Source organism: Psammomys obesus, unplaced genomic scaffold (genome assembly GCF_907164565.1).
Source record: "Psammomys obesus unplaced genomic scaffold, mPsaObe1.curated_primary_1811, whole genome shotgun sequence".
Lineage (NCBI taxonomy): Eukaryota > Metazoa > Chordata > Mammalia > Rodentia > Muridae > Psammomys > Psammomys obesus.
The window spans coordinates 8,277,980-8,305,961 of NW_026590062.1; the positions used below are offsets into that span (position 1 = coordinate 8,277,980).

Sequence of the window (27,982 nt, forward strand, 5' to 3'; positions counted from 1 at the left end):
CATGTTTAGTTCACTCTTCCTGCTTCCTATTTGTGGTTGAAGATGTGACCTCTCAGCTTTCTGCCCAAGCTGTCCATTGCCATGACTTCTCTACCATGATGGACTCGCCCTTTGGAACCCTAAGCTGAAATAAACTCTTTCTTCCATAAGTGGCTTTTGATTGTGGTGTTTTATCATAGCAACCGAAAAGTAACTAACACACCCAAGTTGGAGTGGGGCATGAATGCAGATGTAAATGCTGAGGGAAATACCTCAGATGTGAAGACAATGCAGGGGCCAGTGGCTATCACAGCACAGGGAAGTGTCTGTCTCTTCCTCTCCTCATCTTCCTTCCTTCCTTCCTTCCTTCCTTCCTTCCTTCCTTCCTTCCTTCCTTCCTTCCTTCCTTCCTTCCTTCCTTCTGCCGGGAGCCAAGGCCAGCTAGTGGAAAGTTACAGACAGCTGCAACAAGGTTGTAGGTGAGAAATTTACATTTCCGGAACCTATGAGACATCTTTGTGTCAGGCTAGACATTTTGAGATATCTTAGCTGACATTCTTGTAGTATCTCTTTTAGTAAGCATTCTTGCGGTGTTCTGTATCATCATTAATCACCCTGTTATGTTTTGTAAACTATATTGCTGACACATTTTCCCTTCCTGCCTTCTCCCTATAAAGTTGTATGAAATTTTTCAAATAAACGAGAGCGAGATCAAATTATAGACTTGTTCTCATTCTTTGTGTCTCCTTGTCTCTGCTTCATTCTTTTCACCCCTCCTTAGGAACTCGTTGAACTCCAGCTGGACAGGACTTCCTTCCTTCCTTCCTTCCTTCCTTCCTTCCTTCCTTCCTTCCTTCCTTCCTTCCTTCTTGCTTTCCAAGAGCCAACAATTTCTTGATTGCCCACAACCTGTGTCTCTCCAATATTCCATTGATTCCATTCATGCCTATGGAGCATCCTGGAATTCGAGGCTGGCATTACTGTAGGCAAAGGATGCACCACAGCAAAAATGATGAGGGGATGGGGAAGATGAAAAATATGATCAGATTACCCTACACAGATGTGTAGAAACAAATAAAAAAGAAAAATATCATAGAGATTATTTATAATAATATATAAAAATATAATATAATTATCATTAATGTATTAATATCAAATTAATGAGTGTGAAAACAACAGGGGCAGTGGGCGAATCAGTGGGCATAGGTAGTGACTGTTATTGCTAGTAATGGTAATTAGGAACAGACATAGATAATTAGTTTCATTTCTTTTTCCCTCACCCATGGATAACAGTACTTTCTACTACCTCATACTCTTCAGTGTGAAATTATAGTAACCAATGACCTTTCTTTTGAGGTTCATTTCCCACTTGCAACATTTATTCTATAAATGTTTCTTGAGTCCATCTATGTAGAAGATGCTATACTAGCTGATAGGTTAACAATGCCAAACAGGGTCCATATTATAATCCTTCTGCATTTGTGGGCCTTACATTAGTGTGGGAGAGAGACACCATATGAGCAAGCAAAAATATTGTCACGTAGTAAGAGCTGAAAAAATATATAAATTATGGACTTGACTGTATGATGGGAGGCAATTTTAAATGAATTGATTGTGCAAACATCATTAACGGGTGACTTTTAAGTCAACATTCTAAGAAAATTAGCTAGCTAGATATTTGAAGGAAGAACAATATAGGTGGCTGGAAACGCAAATTCAAAGACTGCGAGAGCCAGATCTGGTGGCAATTTCAGCGCTTGGGAGGCTAAATGAAGTGGAAGTTTGAGTCATGTGATGTTTTGCTAGAAGCTGTCTTTTAAGAGGGCATACGATGCTTTTCTGGAGGCTGGCTTGTGAGAGGGCACATGAGGCTTTGCTGTGAGCTCCCTCGTGCGAGGGGCATGACTTTGGCCACCTTTGTGGGTGAACTTTGAGGAGAGGAGATATAAAGAAGTCCACGGACCGTGAGACTGATTTTTGGATCGACGTTGCTGCACTGATCTTTGTGCTTCAACACTTTACCTTGCAGAGAGACATGTTCCAGAGAACTTCTTAAGGCAACTCAACTGAGTCTTGTGGCTTTCGCTGACTTGTCACAACCTTCTGAATCCTGCTGATTTGTGTTGCCGCCTGGTATTGGCCTTTGGACTGGACTGCTGGCATCCAGACGACGAAGAGTGAACTTATCCCAACGAACTACTTCTACAAAGGTCTATAACATCCCTTTACCTAATAGCCTTCTTTCTCCCCTCCCTCTGGTCAGTGGGTTGAAGGGAGGTATAAGCATTTAAGAACTCTAAATAAAGTAGGGATTGGTGAAAAAGCTAAGCCTACAATTAAAGCACTAAATTGTAAGTTCATGGCCTGCCTTGACAATGACATATATTTCAAAATGTCACAGAAGGCTGGTGATGCAGCTCAATGGTGGAGAAATGGTTCCCCCTGCACAAGACCCTGTACTCAATCTCCTTTAACATAAGACTCTTGGAATGTAATAACACCGTGTATTTAAAAACAGGATGTTCAGGAGGCTAAAGCAGAATACGTCATAGAAAAGAAAGGGAGAAGACAGGATTGGAAGATACTGTGGAAAATTCCTACCAGCAATGTTCTGAAGCAAGTCTCATTTGCCCACTGACTATGATACCTTCATCTGAAAGCCTCTTCAAGCTTCCCCAGGAAATGAAAGCCAACTGAGTCTGCTCACCTAACAAACTCTGAAGTTTATTTGGCCCTAGACATCAGTTCCCAAATTGTATTATGGTCTCTGCCAGGGCTTGCAGAAAATTCATAAGGGTGCAAAGACACTTTAGATTTTGCAAAGGAACACAAGAGATACTTAAACTTTGTGGGACACTATGCAAAACACATCTGTCCATGTGCCTGTTTCAACAGTTAAGTTGGATCACATTCATTTTGCCCTGGATTCACTTTCTCTCCTATGTATATAGTCACTTCCACTTTCTTTTGATAAATAGTATAACTCACTCCGTCTTTAGTCTATCTCATAATGTTCAAAGTGGGTCTCTGCCATTTAATCAGTGAGTTTAGGCAATTTATATTTAGTGCAATTACTTATATCATGAAATTTGTGTGACACGTTATTGTACGTGTTCTTCCTATTCCCTCTACTTTTTACCCCTGGTTTCCTTTTCTGTCTTCTTGTATACTATATAACAATTTTTTTAAATATTCTACCTTTATATATCTCTGAATAAATTTTTGATATTTCCTCCAGGCATGAATACATTTTATTTCTTTGTGTATAGAATTTACAGTTGATATTTCTTTTCTTTACAAATGTGACAGTTCTTTATGTCTTTCACAATTTCTGATTTTTAGAAGTCCGTATCAGTTGGGTATACCCCCTATGCATAAAAATATGGCTTCTATCTGGCTGTTTAAATTCTTTGCTTGTGTGTGTATCTAAAGTTTTATAAGATTGACAATGATGTGTCTGTATGTACAACTTTATATTATTTCTGTTTGAGGCTCACTCTATTACTCTATTTTGGGAGAATTTTATGTCTTTCCTGGAGAGATATAAACAAATGCCTTAGCTCTTAGAAGACTCCAAAATGTCATTCTGCTAAAGTCCAACTTGGGGAACCAATGAGACTATTGGACTTCCTTACAGACCAAGGGTGAGAGGTTACAGAAGTGCAGGTGACCTCAAAACAGCCACACCCAGAAAGCCTCACGCCCAGCTTGAATGGTGCTTTCTCTTAGCTGCATAGATAGAATCTCTCTCTCAGTCAGCCTTCAACAGTCGGTATAATGTAGTATCACTGTAGATCATGAGGCCGTGAGCTATTAGGACAGAACTACAACATAATTGGTCAGGGGTAACTGCTTGAATCTCAGATGGGGATCCAGCCCTCCCCCCCACGAGGAGGAGCTCAATCTTGGGAGGGTTTCTTGCAAGCAACCATAGCTATGGCCATGAAGATATCAGCTGTTATGCTCCAATTACAAAGTTCACAACACTCAAAAACACAGATCTGTATCTTTTTCCAAACTTACGCCATTTTCTTCTGTTTATTTCTTCCCCCCCAAAAAAAACTATTTTCAATTTCATGCTCTCCGCTGGAACTTTGATGAAACCGACCTTAGATGTTTTTTGTTTTTATTGTTGTTGTTATCTGGAAAATTCTCAACACTATTCCTATTTTTTTTTTAAATCTATCTTTTTCTCTGTGTTGTTTATATTGTTTTTGTGGACTTTTCCTTCAAGCTCGCTATTTCTTTGCTCTGGCAGAACCTATCACTTAGGCTTTTTGCTCATGTTAGTGTCTTTTTCACTACTACTCCAATTCCCATCTGGTTCGTTTTTGTGTCTTCTACTTCTTTTCTGAGACTTCCTTTGCTTCCTTCACTCTCAAGTAACAGGCTGCCCCAGTGTTTGTGTCATCTTAGGCTTGATGACTGCTGACTGTCATTTCCTATTTGACTTGAGATTTTCCTGGCTTGGGTATAGTGAGCAATTTTGTGCTACACACTAGACATTTTTAGTATGAGGTTGTACAGCTCCAATTCTTATTTCAGTCTTCTATTTTTGCAAGTAGCCCAAATGCTGAGGTTCTGGCTGACTTCTGTGGGCCCTGGTTTGAATAGAGGTTGAATTTTCAAATCCTTGCAACACTATCCTAGCATCCTGTGTGCTACCTAGAGGCCAATAGGAAGCCTGGGTGGTATTTTTTTTTCTATAGCTTAACTCACAAAGAGTTTTTCCCCCTGAGTCTCTGCTTACTTTCATTCATGGTGTGTTTGAGGGCATGCCAAGGACTTCATACAGATTTACTTAGTTCTTTTCATACTCAGGGCAGATGATTGAAGGTCCTGTGTGGATGACTCACTCCTCTCTATAATCCTTGCCCCTCATCATCTCCTGTTAGGGAGAGGAAGGTGCACCCCATCATTGTTGTCACTTAGAAAGAGTTAAGAGTATCTCTGTTGACATAAGGAGAGAAAGAGTCATATCTGCCAAGAGCATTATGGGGCAGAAAAGGTCACAGGACTACACCTCCTGTCACAGCAGGACTTGTTTTGAAGGGAGAGGAGGACCCTCCATGTTTTTGTCCCTTTAGCACCCTTCTCTATTCACAAGAGAAGGAGTGTAGTCTCAAAGAGGTCTCTTAGACTTGAGCAGTGTAGTTAAAAACACTGACTTCTCACCTCTCCCCAGTCTTTAGCTAAAGAATTTATCTTCCCTTCCCTTTAGCTGGAGAATTTATCTCCTTCCTTCCATTTCCTCTCCTTCCTTGGAAGGCGTGTGTGTGTGTGTGTGTGTGTGTGTGTGTGTGTGTGTATTTGTGTGTATGGTGTATAGATCCACCTTCCTTGGTGATTCTGAGCTGTGGCTGTTCTAATGAATGAATTAGCATCCATGGGAGGCCGTGGCTTCACCTCTGCCATTCTACCTAGCTCTACCTAGCTCTCTGTTGTTTCAGAGGTGTGGGCAGGGGTGTAGGTAGGGGTGTATGCTTTGTTTAGCAGGAGTGACACAGAGAACTGAAGCAAACTGTCCTGCCCCACTCCATTTCCTGAGACAATTCCACACCTGGAGATACCTGTATTTAAAACCAATGTCTCAAGAAAAGCCTCAGTGTGGCGGTGACAGATCTGAATCCACGTGTGGGAAGCTGTGAAATATCCCAGCTGTACCTACCTGCTTAGCGTGGCCTTCGCTTAAGGATAACAGCACAGGCATTCCTTTTCTCTCCACCTCTGTGCCACCCCCCAACAATGCCAGCTGGGTAGATCATAAATACTGAACTACCTCTCTGGTGTTAACAGCCTAGTGAACGGAATTATTAGCTGCTTCCTGGAAACAATTACTCAGACTCTAAAGTCACTGTGAAGTTTGAAAGTTTGGAGTCCTTCAATGCGGAAGGAGGACCTATGTAAACCCAGAAGTAGTGAATTAACTCAGAGAGAGCTGGGAAGGCAGATCTGACTCCTTCCAGAGTGTGGGGATGGGGGAGGGGGGAAAGAAGAGGCCCATTACTGAAAGAATCCGCTTTTAGCTTTGTTAACACAAAGCTTTTTGTCTAGGGGCTCAGAGAGCTTTGTTACAGGTAAATATTCTCGTCTCCTGCTGAGAATAAGAGAGGTCAGGCCAAGAGAGATTAGTGGAGACGCCTACTTAAGGTCACACAGCCGACAGTGGCAAAGTAGAGACTCACAGAGTGGCCAGTAATGGCATTTGTCTGCTGACTATTGTATCAGCCTAAGACGCCTGGTGTGGAGGCCAAGGTTTCAAGAGGAGACAGGAGCTGGCCAGAGACAGAGCATCTTAGCTGAGTGTCACCACAGAAGGGACTTGGGGGGACTGTTAAATATGGTCTCCTTTGTTACCCAGACCTCACACTGAGAGTCTGGCCAGTCAGCGATTTGCAGAGTGTACATAGCCTGGCTTAAACAGCGATTTGCAGAGTGTGCATAGCCTGGCTTAAAAAAAAAAAAAAAGAGCCAGAAGTAGCATGGAGCTCCTGGAGGCCACCTAATTCCCTGTGAGTTTTCCTGGCTTTTAAGTGAGGCCTGCAGGGAAACTGACTAAGCAATGCAACCTCTCTAAAGCCAGTTCCCTTACAATTCAAGGCAATTTTAGGACCCTGGTGAGGATTGGAGGAGTGGGAATCACAGAGGTTGGGGGTCAAACCTTGGTTCTGTGGTGCATTAGCGTGGGACCCCAGATGAGACACTTCCTAAATTTGTGAGTCTGCTCCGAGTCGATTCCTTATCAAAACCCACCTGTGAGAGACAAAGACAACCAGATCCTTGTTTGCCTTTCTGAAAAAGCCACGTTATCCATGAAGTCCTCATCATGGCATCCACGCAGCACTTGAATTTAATGTGTGGACTGGCAGGGCCTTGTCCCTGGGATTGCTCATCTCTGTTGGCTATTTTCAGGGCTGTGCTGAATATCTGCTCAGATGGTTAGGCCTGGTGTCAAGGCCGACAGGTCTATTCACTTCCTACAATTACCATTATTCTGTGGTTTATCCAAAATGCTTATTAATTGGATCCCAGTATTTTCAGAGACAGTGTGGAGCTCTCCTTTCAGTTTTTATTTCACAAAAATGACAAGCAGGTGATACTTTCATAGAAATCTGTTCCAAATGCTCCACAGGCTTCACTTACCTGGCATCTTGGATTTGATACATACAGAAATCCTCAGAGACGATGCAGCTTTGGGTATGCAAGTTTGGCTCTAGAATGTCCTATCATCCCTGTTCTATCTTCAGAGGTCATCCAGGAAGGACTGACTCTGTGATTCTGGATTTTTTTCCCCTTCACATAGGAGAAATGAGATTAGCCCTACTCATAGCTCAGTGCCTTGTGAGTCAATTTCCAGGCTCTAAGTAGCATAATGCATTAGAACTAGGCAGAAAAGAAATTTGTCACATGAGAAGTTATTTGGGATTATGGAAATGGTGCATGTGTCTTGGTTCTAGAAAGTTCCAGGAACAGGACTCAGATAAGAAGCATCAGAATTTGTCTGGAAAATTCCAGACATCTCCATCCATACTGATGGGAGCAATGAGCAGGTGTTCCAGGATGGGAAGACTCAGTAGTGTGACTCGCTGGCAGGTGGACTGGCCTGCAGATGAAGGCTGATGAAATCCTTTGGGGCTCACTGTTGTCCTGGCTACTCCTGCCCACAGCACTCTCCACACTTCCCTAGTTAGCTTTAAATGTCGGACAAGACAGCGTAAATGAAGATCAAGTTCTGCAAGCTGTACCGCACAGTGTGTCCCACAGGGTGTACAACAAAGGAAGCATTGTTGAATATTTGCACACGGATAAAGAGACAGATAGGCAGGTAGGAAGACAGATAGGTGATGCACAGACAAAAGAGAGCTACAGATGCACATGGAGATGGTCGATAGATAATAGATGATTGACTGATAAATGATAGACAGATGGGTCATAGATAGAAAAATAGGTGAGAAACCAATGTTAGACAGGTGGACATACGATAGATAGATAGATAGATAGATAGATAGATAGATAGATAGATAGATAGATAGATGATATATAACAGAGAGTGTGCTGGTTAGGTTTTTTGTTTGTTTTGGTTTGGTTTCATATTGGCCTGTAGAGCATTTTTTTTTTAATTAATGGTTGGTGTGGGAGGGCTCAGATCATCACCGTGGGTGTTGCTATCCCTGGGCAGGTTGGTTCTGGGCTCTATAAGAAAGAAAGCAGACTGAGCAAGCCATGAGGAGGAGGCCAGGAAGCAGCACCCCTCCATGGCATTAGTTCCTATCTCCAGGTTCCTGCTTTGAGTTTCCACTCTGATATCTTCTCAGTGACCTGAGAGCTGTAGAATAAAATAAACCCTTCCCTCCCCAAGTTATTTTTGGTCAGCATCAGAAAGCGAATCAGACATAATAGATAAAGAGACAGAGGGATCATAATAGATAGATGATAGCTATAGCTTGTTGGGAGAAGGCCTTGTGCACTATGTATTCAGACGCTGAGTTCTGTACCCTAAGATCTGGTCGGAGTCAGATGTGGCCATTGTCATTTCTATGAAGAATCTCCTGTCTCAATGTTGTGTAAAATTTGCTCTCCATCATCTCTGATTGGATAATAAAGAAGCTGATCAGCCAATAGCTGGGCAGGAGAGTCAGGGAGTCTCAGGTACAGACCAGAGAGAAAGAGGAAGGCCAAGGAGAAGGAGGCCATCTGGATGCCATGAGAAGGTCGTCATGAAGACAAAGATGGAACAGAAGTGTCCAGGGAAAGACTAGATGGCAGATGAAAGGGCATGTGGCTGAGATGTAGCCAGACTGCTGTAGAAGGGTTAGAATAGATGAGTATCTGTCCAGCTTAGTGCTTTAAAGCTTATTCATAAACGTAACAGGTCTCTTATTAATAAACATAATAGTGTCATTATTTGGGAGCTAGAACTGGTAATAGAAAGAACTGTACTATATTTTACAATAGCTACCTACAGACTTACATACATAAATGTGTGATATTATCCGTGGCCCCCTTGACATATCTAGGACATGTGTTAAGTACATTAACTACACCTTTTCGTAAACACATTGCACCCACAAAGTGAAGGAAATAAAACCAAATGCAAGGAAGCCCACAGGGACCAAGGAGCTCTCTCCATCAGCCTCCCTAGTTCTGCATCTCTCTCCTTCCCTCCCTTCCCGGCTCCCCAACTTTTGCTTCTCTTAGCCTCTCCTCTCTGAGCAGTAGGAGGCTCCTTTCCCAGCCTGTCCCCTTGGGACCCTACAGAACCTTTTTACTTAAACATATATTGACCTAAGCCTTACTCCTCTGGATGAATTATGCCACCGGCAGCAATCTGCAAGGCATAAATCAACCTGCAACCCCAGGCAACTGTCTGCTGATGGCACGGAATGGGGAAACCATGGCTTTCTGCAACTCTGTGGACAAGGGTCTCTAAATTTTGTCCCCTGACAGCTCTTTCCTCACCTGGCTCATTTCTCCACCTCTCTGCCTAGCTGTATCTGGCTCTCGTTACCATCCTGTGGGGAAAACAGAGACAAATGGACTTCATCAGGCTACAAGCACTCAAAAAGAGGGAAGGGCCTTGATTCTGACACCTGACAACTGGAGGTAGTCTATCACCTGTCCCTATCCATTGGCTGGGCTGATGAAGGTGTCACAGGCTCAGGGTGCTGTCTGTGTTGGCCGATAGCAGCCTCCGTATTTCAGAAACTCTTGAGGTCATGTTAGGGTCCTGCTCACCCTCTTCCCTCTGGTCTTTACAGCACCACCAGTCAAACTAAAGACTTCCACTACCCTGGGTGCACTCTCACGAGCATTCCTGTCTTTGCGGAGATCTTTCTTGCCCCTCCAGCTTCGCCCCGTGGTGACCTGCTCTGGTATTGTTTAGCTGTGCTGAGTTGGGGTCATGGACTCAGATTAGCCTATCAGCTCAGTGCAAGAGTCCTTCTCCTTTCCCTGTGATTTGAGATCCTTTTCTATCTTGTTTTAATGAAAAGCAGCTTTTAATATCTGACCTGATGAATTTTGTGAAATATTAGCAAATATTAGCTATCTCACTAAAGTATTTGGAGCTTGTAACTCATTCTTGGGCTTATTCTTCCTAGACTATCAAGAAAGCCCAACCCCCTTCAGACTTTGAAGACCCCATCCTAAGTCCAATAAAGTTTTCCATGGAACAGAATCCCATTGCAAGGGAAAAGTGGCTCAGTTGATAAGGCGCTTGCCTTGCCAATAGGACCTGAGTTCAGATCTCCAGTGCCTAGGTGAAAAATCCAGATATGATGGCATGTAATCCCAGATGTATGGAAGCAGAAACAACAAGGTTTGAGTTGTATCCTTTCGGCCTGAGTGAGATTGCCCTCTCCTTTTTGTTTTATTTTATCTTAGTTTTTAACCTCAGCTGTATTTGCTAATCAAGTCAACATGTCTGCAAAGCAGATCAGCCCATTTGTCAGGAGAGAAAACTGAAACCCAGGATCATGTGGCTCCCACAACTGGGGTCACATCAGAAAAGACAAGTGATCCAGGTCTAATAAGGGCCAGCAGAAGTGAAATTTTCAAAAACAATAACCTATAGGCTGGGTGGTTTCCATGCATCCTGGAATCCTCCCTGGAACTGTATGAGGCCAGGTCTAGAAATATGTCCGTTTATACAAACTGAGGGTCATGGAGTTTAAGCACTTAGATCTGGGTCATGAGGAAAGGCCGTGGCAAGGATCCCAGTCAGAATGGCCTGCTCCGTGGCCTCTCTGCTGAAGATCCATCATTGGGTTCTTCGACATTACTAACCTAAGACCAGGGACCCCCCCACACACCTAGAAAATTCAGAGTGGGCTCTGGAGGCCTTGTGAACCATTTAAAATATAATTTTCAGATTTCACAGTTTATCCTTTTTAAATAATGTGCATCTTTTAAAAAAATGTTTTTAAATGTACACCTATGTGTCTGTTTGTACCACAGTTATACAGGTGTCCGTGGAGGCGAGAAGGGAGCATCAGATCCTTTGAGCAGAGTTACAGGTATTCCTGAACTGGAGAATGAGAGCACTGGGAACCAGTACTCAGGTTTCCTGAAAGAGCCATCTCTCCAGCCCTATGGGCACCCTTTGAGCATGCTATAGTCTATGGCTATCTCTTTGTCATGAAAGGGACTGAGGAACCCTAAATTAAAACCACAGCTGCTAGAGTTGAAGTGTTGAAGTGCGGGTAGAAAAGCATTGAGCAATGTCAGAACCAGCTCCACCCAGCTGGCCAAACCACTCATCCACACTCCTTTTGATTCTGAAACCCCACTTCTTATTCCCTGGGAGGGTGACTGGGTAAAAGCAAATAAGCAAAGGATGCATGATTTCAAGCCATAAATATTATAGAATCAAGACAGGCAGACAGTGAGGTCTGGAAGGCCAGAGATCGCACAGCGTGCCCCAGGATCAAAGGGAGGGCACGGAGCCCCTTCCCACCAGGTCTCCACGTCAGCAGCATGGTGCAGGGCAGGGAGATGTCAGGGAAGAGAGGCTTTCTTTGAAGTGTCAAGATAAGAGCAAGCGTCACCTCCCACGAGTGTGAAAGTCTTTGCTCCAGAATTCATGAGAGCGGGTGCATTCGGCTGTGTGAGTGTGGGCTTGAGAGAGAATTATCAGCTGAAGTAGACACATCTTTGGCTACAGGATGTTATTTGCAACCGGCTGGGAAACCCTCGTGGCTCTCAGTCTTCAAAAGACTTGGGGCACTGAGCCCTGAAGACTTTGTTTGTTTGTTTGTTTTCCCCTGGTGACTACTATTGTAGATTCCATGTAGTCACCGGCCTTAAGGTTGAAAAGTTGAGTGGACAGAGCCTCTTGTGCTGTGTTCCTAACACCTTTGCCCCCAGGCTAGGCAAGTTTGGGTGAGTTTGGGCAAGTTTGTTCAGCTTCTAGGAACCTTACCTTAACTTTCCTGCAGGTTTCAGTAGCTGCCCCTGCACCTAAGGTTCATCTGAAGTGAAATGAGATTACACAACCCTGCGATTTTCTTCCCACAATGTCGGTTGCATAAGAACATTTGGGAGAGTTGAGCTAATCTGAGGTCTTCCTGAGCTCTGGAGGCCAAAGGCCATATCATGTGATGCCTTTGGAATGAATAATAATTCCCCCCTATTTTAAGTGCAATAGGCTAAAGGTTAAGGTAACCCCCAACACATACCACACACACACCACACACACCACACACACCACACACACACACACATCTTGCTATTTCAAGGCATGCACAGACAGCTCACAGGAGCCTACCAACAAGCTTTGACCCTGGGAAGTCTCTTAACTTTTCTGTGTCCCAGCTCCTAGGAGTGTAAGTGAGGGCATTTTTACTGATGTTTAATAGTAATTATCAGTTTGAGCAGAGCCTACTGCATTCCAGGTGTTGGATGGTGTTAGCTTTAAGTACACACAAACTCCATTCAACAAGCTAACCATCAATTAATTACTTAATACATCCATTCTTTGTTAACTGTAATCTATTTGTTTTTCATTTTTATTATGTATATCTGTATGTGGGTATGTGTACCTCTTTATGCAGTACCCGAGGAGGCCAGAAGAGGGCAGCAGATCTCCCTGGACATGCAGTTATAGGTGGTTGTGAGCTGCCTGGTGGCTTGAACTCAACACCTTTGTAAGCACTAATATTGTTCTTAACTGCTGAGTCCTCTCTCTCTTCCCTACCCACAATGCATTGAGATGCTGGAGCACTTCTTCTGCTGGGTGCCAGGATTTTGAAGCACCCAATGCCCTTGAGCCTATTATAGTGAAATCATATTGAAGAAACAATATGTCTTCATCCAGTAGTAATTCAGCCAGAAAACTTCAGGTCACACTGGGTTAGGCTGCCTCTCTGCTGGAGTGGTAACTCTGGTGTGTCAAGTTTTAACTTCAGAGGAATCCCCTTTCCCTGCCTACTTCTCCTGGGAAACTCCCAACTGGCCTTCCTCCTTCAGCCTGTTGCCATGATAAGCACTTGAGAGGAATCTATGTCCCGCATCAAATAGTGATTTCGGCACAGCAGGGATACAGATGAATTTCGGTGGCTAGAATGCTCACCTAGTATGGGCAAAGTCCAGGATCCATCCCTAATGTGACATAAACCAGACATGAAGGCCCATGCCTATGGGACTGGGGAGCTGTGTGGCCCAGAGAGCCAGCCTGAAGCAAGAGTGAGGTCGAAGCGTGTCGAAACCATGAACATCTTTGTCTTGCGACTGGCAAGAGCAGGACCCATTCTCTCCCTGTCCTGGGCCTGCCTGTCCCGGCCAGGTAGCCTTATAGGGAGGGTGGTCACACAGCCTGGCAGCCAGGTTACAGGCTAAACTTCCCTTCTCCTTATAAAGTCATGTCCAGCAAGTACCTGGAATTCCTCTTCATGCAAATAAGTCATTCCCAGAACCTCAGCCCCAGCCCATGATGTATATTCACCCCAAAAGCCTCTAACCATTCCCCAAAGGTTTAAATAGCCTTTGTTCACCCAATTAAATGAGCTGTCTCACTGAAGCTGTCTCCTGAGAAGTCTGCTTCTCGAATGCTCACCATGCCCTGAGGTCTCCAGCGCCCCCCAGCCCCCCCAGCCCCCGGCCCTTCCTGCCTTGCTTCCCTTCCCAGGATCCACCAGTTGTGATCTCCAGTGGTCCATGCCCTTACAGGTGAGGAAGTGGGGCCAGGAATTGTACATGCCTGTAACAAACCCCACCGCTTGAGAGTTAGAGGCAGGAGAATAAGAAGTTTCCAGGTCAAATTCAGCTGTGAGTTCAGGCCTAACCTTGAAAACAAAACAAAACAAAGAAACAACAAAAAACTGGGGATCTGAGATCTGAGAACATCTGAATGTTCTCCCTGAGGTGGTCGGCGTGTGGACTGTGATGAGAGGATCAGAGCAGCTGACTACCGTGGAAGAAATCTGATGGCCCCAACTCTGCTCTGCTGGAGAGACTGTGTGAGAAAGCCTTAAGAAGATAAACTCAGTCCCAGCCTTCCAGCAACTAAGCCAACCCAACCGGGACTCTGTGAATCAGAATCATGGCCCACTAAATGTCGGTGCTCAGGTGTGTTCCTGAGCACTGCCTCTGTTTCAGTATGAGAAGCAGCAGTGGCTTGCGCTCCTGGAATTTGGCCAGTCATGGAGCATGGTCTCTTGGAAGGAGGAAGTTTCCCAGAACCTAATGGACAATGTCAAGAGCAGCTAGGGTATCATGAGTATGCTGTCCAGCATCCTTCAGGCCTTCGAGGTCTTCCAAGAGTATTGAGTGGCGTGAGCGAGCCTGCAGGAGAGCTGTAGAGAAAGGTGTGCTCACTTGAAAAGGAAGACCACACTTTGAACTTCATGCATCCGGCCTTCCTCCCTTCTCTACCTTGTGCTAAACTCTTCTGGAGGCCAGTGAGCAAGGCACTCGCTCATTCAAGCAACCTACAGAGGCTAGATTTTTGGGTCCAAAGCAAAGAAGAGGAACGAGAGAGCCTGGCTCAGGGCCTGCTTCCTAGTGGAAATTAGAAGCCCGTGAGTCAGAGGAAAATGTCTGAGATATATTGCCCTCCCGGGGATTCTGGGGTTACTAAACCCCAAACCTGACTCCATAGGGTTTTTGCTACCTTTCTGGAGCTCATTACCAAAAGGAAGTCACACCTGGCCCCCACCCCCGCTGCTCCCCAATCTACCTGCTACAGCCACCTGCTGCGGGAGGGGCGGGGGTCACAGCTGATCATAGAGGAGAATTGATTTCTCAAGAGAAAGATGCGGGAGGCAAAGGCAGACTCTGCAAACCCCGAGGTTAAAGAGAGAGTGGGAGAGGATGCCCGCAGCCACAGAGCTCTCCGAGTCCACAGCCTCCTCAAGGACTTCCGGTCCTGTCTTGACTTCATTGTGTACCTTTTGGGTTTCCTGGTCTTGCAGACTGCTATTAATTAGTTTTTGTTTGAGTTAATCCAGCTTTTCATTTCAGGGCTGCTTTCTCCCGCTAAGGGTTCAGGTTTGAAAATGTCACTAACAACCTCGATAATTTAGTGTGGAAAGCCTCAACAGCCAGGGAATTATACCCGATGAATAATATACTCAGCCAATCTCGCTGTAGAAGTCCTTCATTAACATATCAAAAGACTGAAAAAGTGTGCCCCCTTTGACCTGAAAAGTTCCTGTCTAGTGAAAAGAGGTTTGGGGTTTTTTCCCCCTAAAGAAATAATTACAGAGGTACACAAATATTCAATTAAAAATGTGGTCAATGAGTTATCCTTAGGTCTATAAAGACTGGGAAGAACCTAATATTTAACAAAACATAATCATGATAATAATAAATGTTCAGTGTCCCCCGTGTACCAGGCACAAACATAAATACTTAGTCTCTATTAATCTAATTCCCACAAACTTCTTCTAAGAAAGAAAGTATTTTTTGGCTCATGTTAGAGCTAGCCGGGCACAGAAAGCCCGAGCAGCTTGCCAAAAGTTTCACAGACTCTGGCTAAGTATTTGCCAAAGACAGGGCATGAAATCAATGGAGGCCTCTAGACTATTTGAAAGTTATAAATCAACAGCTAAATATCTTTCCTATTCTCCGTCTGGAAGAACATACTTCCACGATCACGCAGGGGGTGGGTTCTCAGGCCCTCAGCCACCCTGGAGTTCCGTCCAGGGACCAGGAGGCGCAGAGTGACACAGGTCAGTCCAGAGCACACCTTTGTCTTTTGCTGCCCTGTGCCCTACCACGAGGGGCCACAGGCAGAGGTGAGGAAACACTCTCCAGCCCACCGAGCCCCCATCTAAGCGGAGCCACCTTCCGTGCCTCGGGCTACACACACTGGAAGCATGCCTGCTGCTCAGGGGGATGGCCACAGGAGCAGAGTAGGGGGTGCAGAGTTTCCAGGAGCTGTGTGTCTAGAGAGTGGCTTGGAAGAGAGTGCAGGTTCTGCTAAAATAGCGTGCCCGCTCCGCAGACTCCTCATCCCAGGCAAGGACTGTGCCAGCAGGCGGCCCAGAGAGGCCAGTCTATTGATTTCTCCAGGGAAACATCAAGATGGAGTGTAGGTCTAAGGCAGTTTCTTGATTTTTAGGAGAAAAGCGTGGGAGCCTCATGAAGCGCAGTTCTAGGAGGGCCTTGGAGGGCACACCCATCGCCAGTGCCCTCAGAGAGCTCTGAATTAACCAGCAGCATAGCCCACTGATGAGTCGAAGTACAGGCTCTGTTCACCCATTCCGAGAATGCCACCGGAGCTGTCACTGACCAAAGACCACTCCAACCATCATACCAAACACGACCCTTAAAAATGAAGTGCTGGGTGTGGGGCACACACTTGTAATACTAGAAGCCTGAAGCAGGAGGTTTGTGAGTTCAAGGCCAACCTCGTAGTGAAACCCTGTTTCAAAATTACTATGAATACAAATGCCAATAGTAATCATAATTATGAATAATAGTAATAACAAAAAATAATAAGTGAATGAAATTATTTTAACAAACTGGGAGACAGCTATAAAACAGCTTTAAATTACATTTAATTAGTGTATGTGTGCATGTCTGCACATGTGTGCGCACTCACACACACAAGCCTGAATCACAGCGCTTATGTGTGACAGTGCTTATCAGAAGACAACTTGCAAGGTTTGGTTCTCTCCTTCCACCATGTTGGACCTGGAGTTTGAACTCGGGTCATTAGGTTTGGCAGCAAGTGCCTTTGCCCCTGAGCCACCCCACAGCCTTTCTATCCCACCTTAAATATCATACATACCTATTGAAAGATATTCCTAAAGCTTTATACATGGTAGGGAAACAATGCTAAACAGCAAGCATGCTATAGAACCTTTTTGAGGAAAAAAAAAATGATGGTTTCACACATAGGAAAAAAGCAGAAAGAATAAACAAAGATTTCTTTAAAATATTTATTCATTATGTATATAGTTTTCTGCCTGTGTGCCAGAAGAGGGTACCAGATCTCGTTATAGATGGTTGTGAGCCACCATGTGGTTGCTGGGAATTGAACCCAGGAAGTTTGGAAGAACAGACAGTGCTCTTAATCTCTGAGTCATCTCTCCAGCCCCTAAACATGCCAAAATAACTCTGATGTTTGGGGGTGGTCTTTGCATTTTTTTTCCTCTTTATTTGCACTTCTGAACTCTTCAGAAAGCTGAGAATTGCTTAACTGCAAGAGAGTGAAAGCCACAATTTGCCAGTGCAGTCCTTGGATACACTGAACTCACAGGAGCATGTCCACACTGTTTCTGCTTCCTGTGCATACAGGAAGCCTGGGTTTCATGGCGCCTTGTATTTCACCGAACCACACCATTTCTTATCCTTGGCCATGCTGGCAGCTTAGAGTCCCCAGCTCCTCATGCCATTAGATTTGTGCCCATGTCTGGTGTACAGAGCAGTAGTAGCAGTTTTCATGCTTTAACCCAGCCCCCTGCGATTTCCTGCTTTCTCTTCCTCTGCCGTGTGTTCTATGAGACGTACTGCAGAATGGCAGAAGGGCTACCACACGGAGGGCTACCTGGCTGGCGTGGTCACCGAATCAGCAGGGTGAGCAATTGTCCTGCGTTGTTTATGACTAACACCAGGACTGTCGTCGGGAAACCTGGAAGTGGGTGGAGACTTATGTGAACAAAGAGTAAAGTTTTATTCTCTTAACCTGGTGTGATGTGCAGTTTGAGCCAGTGTGGCCACCAACCACAGCCTTTTCAGATCATGACAGAGACAGCTGTGAGCTTTTCAACGCAAGAAAGGCCAGGCAGAGCAGCCTTGTAATTCTGTGGCCAGAAGCCTTGTACTTCTGACTTTTGACAGTGTGAGTCTCTGATATCTGCAAAGGGTATGACAATAAATCCTAGATAACATTAGCATTGTGAAAATTTTTTTTAAATCAAATTTTATAACCATTGTTTTTTTTTTTACGGCTGTAAATCCCTGTACGGATGTGATTTTCTCTTATGCTTGCTATGATGCAAAATCAGAGTCAAGCTGAAGAATATAGACTTGTATTAGCTAAGAGCTAATTAAAGTGACCAATAATTATAGATAAATAATATAAGTTAATTATTGGAAGATAGAGAAAGAAGAAAAGTGATTGATAGATGAATGAATGGATGGATGGATGATGGATGGATAGACAGACAATAGATGATCTCTGGCACGTAACAATTACCTTGCACAGATTTAAAAACAAAAGGATAAAGCTTGGAGGCACCAGAAAGCAACTGACAGAAGGCAAGGTCCAGAGAAGCTGAGCATCTATGAGGAAGTAACTCCACAATAATTTTCCTAGCTTCGTGGCTCCCAGCCTAAAAAGCAGGCAGGCACTGATCTGTACCTTCTGAGGAAGGAAGGAACCAGACAGGGAACGCCTTAGGTGGCATGTATAAACTCTGCACAAATCTTTGGCTGACCTCTGAAACACAGTCACCAGAGGAAGGCTGAAGGTATACTGGGAGGGCCAAGGTACATGAGCGGGGAACAGCAGGGAGAGAGAGCCAGTGTACCAAAGCCAAGTGCTAACTGTTATAGTGTTCTCTCTCTCTCTCTCTCTCCCTCTCTTTCTCTCTGTGTGTGTGTCTTTCTTTCTGTCTCTGTCTCTCTCTCCTCTATCTCCCTGCTTGCTCCCTCTGTCACTCTCATGATAGTCTTTGAGCATTTCATGAACGTGACCCTCACCGTGTCCACCCAAAGACAAACGTCTACTTTCACCTGAAGTGCCCCATGGTCTCCTGGTAACCATAGCAACCACACACTCTGAGATCTAAGTGTGAAGAAACCCAGATCTTCTCCCTCAGTCATGAATACTCACTGAGCTTCAGCCATGTGCACCCCGGGATGCCTTGCCAGTCTCAGAACAGAGTTCGAAGGCCTGGGGCTTGGCGGGTCCCCATCACAAGGCTTTGATTTGGAGATGTTGGCCACTCCTTCCCATCCATGAATGAACGCTGCCCAGGATGTGTGTTATGGCCTCTTTAGGAAAGAGAAGCATCCAGTCTGATGGTCTGCCAGAATCCTGAGTGCTGGAGACCTGTTTCATCTTGTCAGCGCTTGAATGCAGACAATTGAGCTGAACAAACTTTGACCTTTGTCTCCTGAGCAGTCGGCCAAAAGCCACAGATCTGTTAACATTTCTGCTTTTCACACATTCCTTTGTATTAAGATTGTTTTTTCTTCCTGTCTTTCTTTCTTTAAGAAGAAAAGCAAAGAGGCAGGAAACACACACATACACACAGAGAGACCCCACACCAGGCTTTTTCCTCCTTCCAGTAATTACATAACTCTGAGAATCCTTCCCAGATTTGCCATGTAATTCTAACAAACCCATAAACTTCTTAAAGCTTTGTTGGCAGATCAACCATGCCAACAGTACATGAATCCACCATGGCTGGGTGTTCCAGCCATCTGAATTCACATAAAAATGCTGCTGGCTAGTGAGGTCTAAAACACAGAGGAACTCCCTCCTAGAAACTAGTTCTCCCAAACAGGTACCAAGGGAAAGCCCCCTTGGAAAACGAGAGTCATTTTGGAGAAAGGAAATAGGGAACGGTGCTGAGAGAGACTTGGAGGTGGCGGCAGGGGGCTGTGTGGGTAGAGGAGAGGTGTCAACTCCTGTCATGAGGATTGCTTGGGGGAGCAAGGGATTATTTGAAGGAAATTGTGCCGGAAAATGTAATGTCGAGTAGTCGAATGATGGGAAAATCAGTTTTCAGTGTGGGCAAGGAAGACCCCAGAGGCAGAGAAAGGTTGGGAAAGAGAGGCTAAGTCAGACACGTCAGGGACCATGCCAGGCCTCCAGGCCTCTGGGGTGATGGTGCAGAGGCTTAAGCTCTGGAAATTGCAGGAGGGGCCTAGGAAGGTGGCTCAGTGCTTGCTGTGTAAGTGGGAGGACCTGACTTCAGACCCCCAGCACACCAGGTCTAGAGCTAGGGGTGGTTATGTGTGTCTGTGATGCCAGTACTTGGGTGGCTGAGGTGGCGGGGGGAATCCCTGGGGCTTGCTGGTCAACCAGACTAGCCTACTTGGTGAGCTCCTGATTCATCAAGAGATGTCTCAAAACAAATAAACAAATAAAAACAAAGGGATTGAGGAAGAAGATAGGCTTGAATTACTATATGTAGGTGCTCTAGCGCAAGGGTGCGCGAGCAAAAGTGTGTGTATGCTCACACTCACAAATTGTAGCAGAAACAGCAGAGTTTCTGAAGGGACAAGGGAAGCCCAGTTAAGAAGTACACCAAAGGCTGGCTTATCTCCATAAACAAGGTCAGCCCCTTTTGTGGTCTTCAACTCCACCCACCTCAATCTTTCTTTTCAGTCCCTTTAAATCCTGAGAAGGTCTGATGATCCAGAAATGGGGGGGGAGGGAGGGAGAGAGGCTTGGCTGAAGCAGAAAGCAATGGAGGGGGCAGGAGCAGCCTCCATCAGGACATGCTGCTGAGTCTGAAAATAAGCAGGAGAGTCCTGTCCGAGGTAAAACAGAGGGAGCTTAGAGGAGATTAAAGAAAGCGAGAGCCCAGACTTCCATCTCAAAGAGACCCAGGAGCCAGAGAGTGTTGATCAAAAGCCCCTGTGAAGCTTCAAACTCCACAGTCCCCCTTACCTCTTGATGAAGGGTGTGTGAGTGCTGCTGGCTGGTCCTGCTCTGCAGCCTGGGCTGTAGGTCCTTCATCTTCCCCACCAAGCCCCGGGATTTAGGCTAGATATGCTGGACACCCGATGCCAGGCCTAACCCACAGGCACTGCCATCTGAGAGGCGATCTTATTGAACACAGATCATCCTGGAAACAGGTCTCTTTTCTTTTCGATGAGTCAGATTGCAGTAAAAGTTTTATACAGAGTTTAGAGAAAAATGACAAGAAGTTCTCTTGTAATCGCCCTTTCAGTGAGCTAAATGGTGGTTCATAGGACTAGGAGAGCTAGGTCTGGGGTGGCAGAGCTCACTCTGGAGCCTAAGGCAACTTCAAAAGTTCAAGGCCAGCCTGGGCTACATAGTGAGTTCAAGACCACACTGGGTAACTTAGTGAAATTCCACTGCAAAATAAACCCAAAAAGGTCTTTAAAGAGGGCTGGGGTGTATGGCTCAGTGGTGGGCATCTTGCCTAACACCTATAAGGCCCTGTTTGGCATTCATGGGGCTCTAGGTTCAATCCCCAGGACCATAAAACACAAGGCTAACTTAAAGGAATGGTATTTAGACTGCATTTATAATGTATTAACACACATATTTTAAAAAGAAAGGCAATCTACTTGTTGTATTGATGTAGCCCTTTGAGTGGTGTGTGTGTGTGTGTAAAACATTTCTGGAAAGCAACATTGTTGATTGCCTTGGGAGACCAGGGTCTGGGCAGCTGAGGACAGGCTTGAGGGGTTTCCATGTTGTCCTCCCTTCTACTTTGTGGGTTTTTTTTTTTAATTTTTATTTTTTATTTTCAATCTTGCCTGTTGAATAGTGTCTTCTAAATTAATCTTCAGAAACAGAACATCATGATGAGGCTACCGTCCCCAAAGTATGCTTTCTCACCCACATCTCTCCAATGCCTCTCACCCCAAGCTCCCAGGGACTCCCATCCTATTCTCGACCTGAACAATCACAAGGCTTTTAGATTCCACATGGAGAGGAAATCAAGAAGTATTTGCTTTCTGTCTTTTGTTCACTTTACTCTATGCCCTTTGGGTTCAGCCGGGAAGCTGCCGACAGCAGGGATTTCTTCTTTCTGAAGGGTACATGAAATGAGGGAACCTTTTCCAAAGTTGGTGTTAATGGCCCTGGGGATATAGGTCAGTTGATAGCATATGCATGACATCGTGGGGTCTCACCTAAGTTAGGCGTTGCATAAATCAGGAGTGGCTGGATAGCCTTCAAGGGCAGCCTTGACTACACGGTGGGTCTGAGGACAGCCTGGGCTACATGAGGCAGGGTCTCATGACAACAGTAACCATGGCGCGTGAGTACTAATATTGACCAAGGGCATATGAGGTACCAGCAACACTACCCGTAACTGAGATTTATGAAAATTTTTATTCACTATACCTGATTGGCTGGTGGGGAGGCTGAGCAGTGCAGCAGCTATTACGAAGCAGAGCTCATGACAGGGATGCAGAAGGCTGCTAGAGCAGAGTGGCTGCTGGAGAAGAGGGCAGCCAGCTGCTCAAGTCCACAGCTGAAGCTTCAAGTTCTGAATCTTTTACCTGCTTGGGATATGAGCTTGGCTCTTGTATTAGAGCCTTGCTTGCAGTTTCTTTGTTTAAGGAGTGAGGGCCATGATGGTGAGGAGGAGGGAGAGAAGAGGAGGAGGGGGAATTGGGAAAGGAAGAGAATAAAGAGGAGTAGGGAGAGAGGGAGAAAGAGGTGGCAAGGGAAGAGAAAGATGGGGAAAGAAGGGAGGATGAAAAGTAGGGGAACAAGGAGAAGGAGGAAAAAGGAAATGGGGAAGAGGAGGGGAAAGAAGAAGGAGGAAGAGGAAGGAGGAGGCATTTCTGTGAGGGTTAAATGAGAATGTCTGTGTGGTGTTCAGCACTGGCTAAGGCTCATTGTCATGAACCCACCAGGGCAGTGATTAATACGAATAACAGGACCAGCAATGTGGTCATGGGGAGGAGTGCTTGCCACAGGAGTCCACTTACCTGAGCTTGAGCACCATGACCCACGACAAAAAAAGAAAGAACTGGACTCCTGAAAGAAAGATGTCCTCTAACTTCCATGTGTGTTCCCTGACAGTCACATGCCTGAAATCACACATGCATACCAACATTCATGTCACACACACACATATACACACACCAAGAAATTAAAAGCAGAATAACAGCAGTAGTTACAAGAGTTATTTCAGCTGGGCTGCTGTAAGAAAATATCCTAAACTGAGCACTGAGCGGCTTATAAACAATGGAAACCGATTTCCTATATTTCAGATTTGGAAAATCCAAAGTCAGGGCTTCAGGGCGTTAATTCTGGTGGGGGTTACACTCTTCATGGATGCCCATCTTCTCATCATAGCCTCAGGTGATGCAGAGCAAGGGAGCTATCTCAAGTGTCTCTTATAAGGACACTAGGCCTGTCCTTGAGGGCTTTACCCTCATGACCTAACCAGTTCCCTCAGGGCTTCACATCCTAGCATCATGACCCTGGGCATGGGGATTTCAATACAGGAACTCTGAAGTGAGATAAAGATCCAATCCCTTGCAATAGCTTATGGAGAGCAATTAACCACGTCATGGGAGCTTGTGGAAAGGACTTTAGCCATGAGGCATAACAGGACCAGCAAGATGGCTCATGGGGAGGAGTACTTGGTACATAAGGCAAGTTACCTGAGCTTGATCCCCATGACCCACAACAGGATGAGAGAACTGACTCCTGAAAGAAAGATGTCCTTTGACTTCCATGTGTGTGCCCTGACACACACACACACACACACACACACACACACACACACACACACCCCAAGAAATTAAAAGCAGAATAACTGCAGTAGTTATGAGAGTTATTTCAGCTGGGCTGCTATAAGAAAATATCCTAAACTGAGCAGCTTATAAAGAACAGAAACCTTATAAATACCACACACACACACATGCACACCTAAAATTACACATACATGCCAACATTAGTCTCTCTCTCTCTCTCTCTCTCTCTCTCTCTCTCTCTCTCACACACACACACACACACACACACCAACAATCCACAAGCAGAGTAGTGCAGCAAAGACCTTGTGGGGGCATCTGAGCTCCTCGTTTGTTTTGGTGTAAAAAGCAAGGCTCTGAATTCAGTGGGAAAGAAGGGTATTTGGATTGTGGGTGCCAGGTCACAAGGAGTCTGGGAGGACACGGCAGTATTTTCTTGCCTTCCTGTCCTTCTGTCTTAACACCTGGATGTCCTTTTGTCAAACCAAATCCATCCACACATTGGTGAAATGTTTCAGATAAGCTTACCATTCTGCCAGCAGGAGACACAGGGTGTTGTCAAGGTCAGTAGCTGTGCTACACTTCTTTCCCTCTTGTCCTTAATAGCATCAGGTGAGGGCTGGCAAGAAGGCTCAGTGGGCAAAGGTGCTTGCTGCCAAGCCTAATGCTCTGAGTTCTGTGCCCAAGATCCCAAGGCAGAAGGCAAGAACAGACTCCTGCAAGGTGTTCTCTGACCTCTCCGCCTGCACTGTGGCATGTACATTATAAATAAATGTAATACAAAATTAAAAATAATAATATCACCAGCCAAGAGAACCAAAACCCTGCAGTGCCTAATGCTGGCCATGGGTTCCTGCACATCTGTGTGGGCAGAGATGGTGGAGGGAATCCACCCCTATTCTGTTTGGGGGCTTTTCCATCTCCAGGTACCAAGTCATCCTCTGGGTATGACTTGCTGCAGCTGGCGAGAGACTATGTCTCCAAAATCAAGGTATCCAGTTTCTGAGGAATGACAAGGTTGACCTCTGGTCTATACAAACACACCATACACACACACACACACACACACACACACACACAAACATGCACAGATGTATGTGGACCCCCAATACTCGCCACATGCACCCACGCAAATATATAAACAATAATCAGCAGAAAGACAGGCACTCACGAAGTAAAAGAAAATACCTATTGATCATGGAGTTCAGAAGGAGTTAAAATGCAAGACACAGAAGCTTCATAATAAGTTGATTTAAGATTTACTTATTTTTATCAACATTATCGGGTTTGCCCGAATGCATGTCTGTGTGAAGGCAGTAGATTCCCTGGAACTAGAGTTACAGATAGTTGTGAGCTGCCATAAGGATGCTAGGAATTGAACCCGGGTCCTCTGGAAAAGCAGCCAGTGGTCTCAACCACTGAGCCATCTCTCCAGTAAGTTGATTTAAAAATAAGAAAAGGATGTTTTCTTAAGAGACAGTGTTCAAAGCAACCGGCCAGCAAAGAAAGCTACTACATGCTCTAGACAACGGCCCTTGTTTGTAAAGCTGATACTGTCCACACATGTGCGCACATGCGCACACACACGTGTACATACCAACGTCTGTATAGTCATACATTTAATATATGTTTCTCAAAGTCAGCTTGGACATCAAATGATTCTCAGAAAACAACATGTAGCAGAGTCAAGTGTAAACATGTGGCTTGAATTCCCTTCAAAATACTCTGGGGCTTAATGAGGGGGTAAAGGTACTCAGAAGGAGGAAAAATACGTTTTAGGTCTTAGGGAACCTAAATCATTTGAAAATAGTTTAAGATGTTTGCTGAATGGGAGGGGCGGCCCTGCTCCCGACATATGGCAATGTCAGAGAGGCTCTTCACATGAGTTCAGACTAATTTTAATGTTTTGCACATGTGGCAGAAGCATCTTGGGAGACTCTCTTAAGCCACTGTTGGAGGGGGCGCCAGGAGTTTGGGATTTTCTTGCATCTCATTTGCATAACAATGAACAGCCCAACCTTCTCCCTCTAAGGTTGCAAAAGGCAGAAGCTGGCCAGAGCTGTGTCATTTTATGCTTGGGTCCTGATATGACCCCTGGAGAAACTTTTCAATTCATTCTGGAGGCTTTTGGAGCCTGCTCCCCTTTCTGCAGTCTTTCATCTGGAAGTTGAATACATATGTGGGCTGGGACTCTCCATGGCTCTCCTCCCAAATAATAGCCCACAATGCTCTCTGTCAGTAGGGTAGAGAAATCCTCAGAAAATGGGGTCAGGAGGCATAACATCTAGAATGTCACTATATCCCATGATCCTTTGGGGTATCTCTCTAGAGCTGTACTAATTCATCTAAACAATCCAGAATGGAGTTGAGAAGGATTTTGCCTAGCAGATTCAAAAGTAACTGAATATTCCTTCTAAAAGATACCAGAAGTATGTGGGATACTCCCTAATCACCTCCAGTAACTGAAGAAGACATTAACAGTATTTCAAGACAAGGCTCTCCAAATCTTAATGACTTTGCAAGTAGACTAAACAACAACAACAACAAAAACCCACTAGTAATAAAATAATAATAATAATAAATAATTACCCCAACCTAGAACTAACCCATTGCAGTTTTCAGTCCATGTCTTTTTTTTTTCCCCCTCTGTTCCTATATATCCTAAATATGCAGGATTCTCCAAAGGGAAACTGAAGTTGACTGTGTTTGGGACAAGACTGGAAAGCAAGTCACTGGCGACAATGTCATTAACGAGGCTGGAGGTACCAGGACTGTTTTGTGCAGCTGGCCTGTATGAGCTGGCCTCAGTAGATGCTGTGTTCCTGGAATCTCATCTAGTGGTAAAATTATGCCGATAAGACTATTTGTTACCCTTCTCATTGCTGTTTCCGTTTATTCTGCTGGTGTGTGTGTGTGTGTGTGTTTGTGTGTGTACATGCATATATGTGTGCATGGTAATTGTGGCAAAGATTTTTCTGGTTGATGGTTTTCACTCAGCATTTTACTGCAGCAAAGAGGCTACAATACGATTGCTGCAGAACATGGTATTTGGACTCACCCACAGAATTTCCATAGGTAAGAACCAATGGGACAGTGGTGAAGGACCCCAGAACCAAGACAGCACACCCTGGGTTGTTTCTGCCATTTACTGTGCTATCATGAGCAAGACCCATGCTTCTCAGTGCCTCAGTTTCCCCATCTCAGCCAAAAGCACACTGGTTCTCTTGAAGGATGGCATATCTCAGTTCTTCAAGCGTTGTAAGTAGACCGGCTGTAGTCTTTCTTTTCTTTCTCAGGGGTAGGGGGTCTGAGTAGTAGCCCCTGCTAGACTGGAAGTCGCTAGCAGTTCAACCTAGGCCAACTTGGGATCTTCCTGCTTCATGTACTGGTATCATAAATGTGCACCACCATGATTGGCCCTACGCTTGTGTTGTGGTAAAACATAGCTGCACAAACCACTCAGACTCCAGTCTCCGTTAGCTCTGGATGGTTCATCTGAAAGCTGCTCCAAGCCGATGGACCAGGGTGTCAGTCCTCTGGTCCCATCCCAGGCCTCACCAGAACATACAGCAGTCTGAAGCAAAATCTTACCTGGCCTCTTCCCAGGAGGAACTCACTGCTGCTGAGTCCATGTGGACTTGAGGACAAGTGACAAGTGAGGCTCAGCCTCGGTGAGAAAGAGGTGAGAGAGAGAGGTGGAGACTTCAGAAAGGTCAGGCAAAGAGGACCTGCTTCCCAGCCTCTGCCAGCGATTGCCAAATATGCATGACTCTGGCTTCTCAACATTCACACATCTCCTTGCGCCTAAAAAATGAATTCACTTAAAAACAATGAAATACATTATTAGCTTTTTAAAATCCCAACATGTAGGTGCTAAGATTTGCCAACTAGTTCCAACTTGAACACGTTTGAATGGAACACACTTAAAAGACTCTTTCAGCTTTGGGAAGAAGATATGCTGGGCCGGGGTCAGCATCCACTGTTCCCCACATGGAGCCAGACAGGGAGCACTTCAGATTTTGCAAGTCTCTGTTTGCATCTGCACTGTTGTTTCCAGTCAGAGGGACCCCAACACATCACTTAAGAAAATAAATGTGCTCTGTTCTGACAAAACTTTATTTACAAAAAAATAAATCTTAAAAGGAGACAAGATGAATCTGGCTCATGCCCATACTTTTCTGACCCTTTTGTCAGTGACAGACCGCATGCAAATGACCATTGAAAATAAGCAGTGGTAGAGCTGGGGAAATGGCTCACTCAGTAAGGTGCTTGCCTTGCAAATATGAGGACCTGAGTTCAATCCTCAGAATGTATACTTAACAGCCAGGCATGGTGGTGTACTTATAAGGCTAACTTGGGGAAGCAGGTGGTTCCTTGTGTCTGGCTAAACAGACAGCCAAGCATATTTGGTTAGTTCCATTGCTAATGACAGACCTGGCCTAAAAAAAAAAACAAAACAAACAAACAAACAAACCACATCTGAAGTTTGACACCAAAATGTGTCCTCTGGCATCTATGTGTACCTGCATGTGCGCACGGGTGCATGCGTGTGCGTGTACACACACACACACACACACACACACACACACACTCACACACACACACACACACACACACACGCAGAGTATAATTTTTGTTT

At 45.0% G+C, this 27,982-nt stretch overlaps 1 long non-coding RNA gene across 1 annotated transcript; it reads right to left on the bottom strand.

The window, feature by feature from the left end:
- Window positions 1-16,848: 16,848 nt before the first annotated feature.
- On the bottom strand, window positions 16,849-18,976 carry LOC129676132 (uncharacterized). Its single transcript, XR_008720024.1, has 2 exons — window positions 18,761-18,976; window positions 16,849-17,554 (listed from the first exon to the last, which is right to left on the bottom strand). It is a non-coding gene; the product is annotated as an uncharacterized LOC129676132 (long non-coding RNA).
- Window positions 18,977-27,982: the final 9,006 nt, after the last annotated feature.